The sequence below is a fragment of the Erythranthe guttata genome, chromosome 3 (genome assembly GCF_056151865.1).
Source record: "Erythranthe guttata isolate IM_541 chromosome 3, IM_541, whole genome shotgun sequence".
NCBI classification, from domain to species: domain Eukaryota; kingdom Viridiplantae; phylum Streptophyta; class Magnoliopsida; order Lamiales; family Phrymaceae; genus Erythranthe; species Erythranthe guttata.
Genome location: NC_142535.1, coordinates 9,951,718 through 9,954,786, shown reverse-complemented (window position 1 = coordinate 9,954,786; position 3,069 = coordinate 9,951,718). Strand labels below are relative to the sequence as shown.

Below are 3,069 nucleotides of genomic sequence, written 5' to 3'. Positions count from 1 at the left end.
AGAAGAACTCATTAAAATGAAAATTGTTTCAACTATCACAATAAAATCAGAGAAAAATTAATGTGAGCATGTATAAACTAATATGTAAAAAAGTATTTTAGTTATTTTGTTCTATATTTTATATTCTTATTCATTTCAATTTTTAAAATAATTATATTTCACCATTCGCACATACACAATCAGAACGTTAATTTTTATTCTTAATTGATTTTACTTAATTTTAATTCATTTTTGAATATTATATCTAACTTTATTTTTGTAATTATACATTTTCAATTTTCACGTGCAACTAGTTGACATCATTGCACATAGACACTATACTACACGTAAGGCCATCTCCAACAATTGTCTAAAATCTGATTGTCTATATCTATAATTTAAGAGATGAACAGTGTTATGCAATACCACTTTTAACATCACCCTCCAACAACATTATTTATATTTTACACAATTATCATATTTTATTATTTTACAACATTTTAGTTTTAAATTATTAGTTATTAAATATAAATGTTTTTATCACTATATATACGTATATTAAAAAAAATTAAATTAAAAAATTTAAATACTCCTTGTTTTTATACATTGAAACATATTGTGTGAAAAAATAATCTGTAAATTTAATTTAAAAAAACAAACCAAAAAAAATTGCTTGCCAACTCTCATTTTTTTAATTAAAAAAATAAGCACTAATACATTGTTTAAGTTACCAAATCCTCAAGAGAAGAGGCGCAAAAGAACCAGAAGCAGAAAATAGAATAGGGGCAAAAAAAAAAAAAAAAAAAAAAAAACGAGCAGAGGAAAAATCATGCCGACTCTCATCCACCGTCCATATCTCCATTATTTGGAGATTGACAGAGGAGTGGTGGTAGAGAACTAGTTTTACCATCTTCCATTGATGGGCTTAAAATCCATGTAAGTTTTTTACCTCTTTAAATTCTTTTAGATACTGGTTTTTTTTCCTTTCCAGTTGAGGATGATTTTTGATGAAATCAAATACCACAATTTATAGAGTTGATTAGTGTTACATTTTTTTACAGTGGTGGTTGATGAATTAAATTAATAGTTGATATTGGCAGTTGTAGTTGAATTACTGCAGATTTGGTTGTTGAAAGGGATGGGTTGTGGGAATTTTTCATTATTTTTTGTTTTTACACAATTTGTTAAATTGTAATTTTGGTTTCTCAATTTTGAACATACAAAGTTAAAATTTAATAAATTTTGCCTTTTCCCATTTTGTTGTTGGAGAGGTGATATTGGGTCCAAATTGTGCAAAAGATGTAAAATACAAGTATGCATCATGCTCTTGAACATGACTTTGAGCTTGGGAAAGGTTAAATAGTGAACTAGGTCCCATTTACTACACCCATTTGAAACCCTGGCTTTAAAATAAAAGATTATTGAAAACAAAACAACAAATGGTCAAGTTGATAGCTAAACAAATTCCTATAATTAAGTTAAACTTGTGCAAAACGTGTTACATGTGGTACAAGTAATGGTCAGTCTGAACCAAATACAAAAGCTAATACAAAAGCTAAATCACAAATTCTACCTAATTAATTAACATCAAGTTACAAATATTTGGACTGTCGGTCGGGACCTTTCCACGGGCAAGCGGCGGTTGCCCTTTCACATAGAAAAATAATATTTCTTATATATTATTAATAGGTTTTGTTTTTGTTATATTTGGGCTCTCTCAAAATTAAATTATCCAACTAAGTTATCTTTTACTTTATGGCAAATTACAACCATTCATAATAAGATATGGTCAAATTACAAAAACCCTCTCCTGTTTGGGTAATTACAACCGTCCATCAACTATAAATCTTCTTACACGTTTACCCTTGTGGTTTCAAATTTAGTGGAATCTTCGAGATTATATGTAATATTATCACTTTTGTACCCGTTTTATCCCATTTGAACTCATAATTTTGAAGCAAGATGATCATAATATGTGTTTTTTTTCTTGTATATATTAGATTTTGGTGCATCATAAACTGTATTTTTACACCAAACGAATATAAACTAGAGCACATTCCACGAAATCTAGATGGTTATGTTGAATTTGACACCATAAGGGTGGATGTGTAAGAAAAAATCATAGTTGAGGGGTAGATGTAATTATCCAAACAAGAGGTGTTTTTTCGTAAATTGACCATTCCTCAGGGGTGGTTGTAATTTACCCTTTACTTTATGATGATAGTAATTTTCAAACTCCTATGTTACAATTTTAATCTCTATTCTTCATTACTATTAAATATATATGTAAATAATTAATATATCTCTCCAGCTTGTTTCTCATAAAATTACTATGATCTCTCTTCTCGACTTTTTTTTTTCCTTCTCATTATTTTTTTTTTTCATTGTTGTTTGTTATTGGGGGCTAATTGATAAAAGGTTTGTTAAACACCCATGAGCGTTAATTGTCTTTCAAATCAGGACATATAACTCTTGCAATTTGCTAAAAATCTTTTGTTCTTCACACATGTCTTTATCGAGCTACCCTAATTGTTCTCCGTCAAATTTCGTCCAATCTCGCTACACTCCGTCAAATCTGCTCCACCCCCACTCTCAGCAACTGCCATCAACGATACTTCGCCACACATGCATGCACATACAAATAATCACACTCATACGCAACCACAAACACGACCACACATACGATTTTGGTTACACTCATTCATCTCTGTTGTAAGCTAATAATTATGGAAACCAAAACAGAAAAAATATGATGAATTGTTTGGTGATGGTGATGGTAATGTTGGTGGTGATGTACGCATTAGAGATTGAGTTTTTTTCTTCAGCTTATTTTAACTAAATTGTGTAACTAATCTATGCAAATAAGTTTCCAAGATGTCTAACTTCATTGTACAATTACACGAAAAACACGTTTTTTCCTAAACATTTTGATCTATAATGTAAACTAAGCTCTGTAAGTAAATTTTCTAAGTTGCCTGTGTAAGTTGTGTATGTATTTTGGAATGCATCTATCCATGTTTTAGTTTTTTTCTTCAGTTTATTTTAACTCAGTTGTTGCTTATTAATATAACTAAGTTGTTGCATATTAAT

At 29.3% G+C, this 3,069-nt stretch overlaps 1 long non-coding RNA gene across 1 annotated transcript; it reads left to right on the top strand.

The window, feature by feature from the left end:
• The first annotated feature begins 713 nt into the window (after positions 1-713).
• On the top strand, positions 714-1,267 carry LOC148771739 (uncharacterized). The gene is made up of 2 exons (XR_016030523.1): positions 714-915; positions 1,041-1,267. It is a non-coding gene; the product is annotated as an uncharacterized LOC148771739 (long non-coding RNA).
• Positions 1,268-3,069: the final 1,802 nt, after the last annotated feature.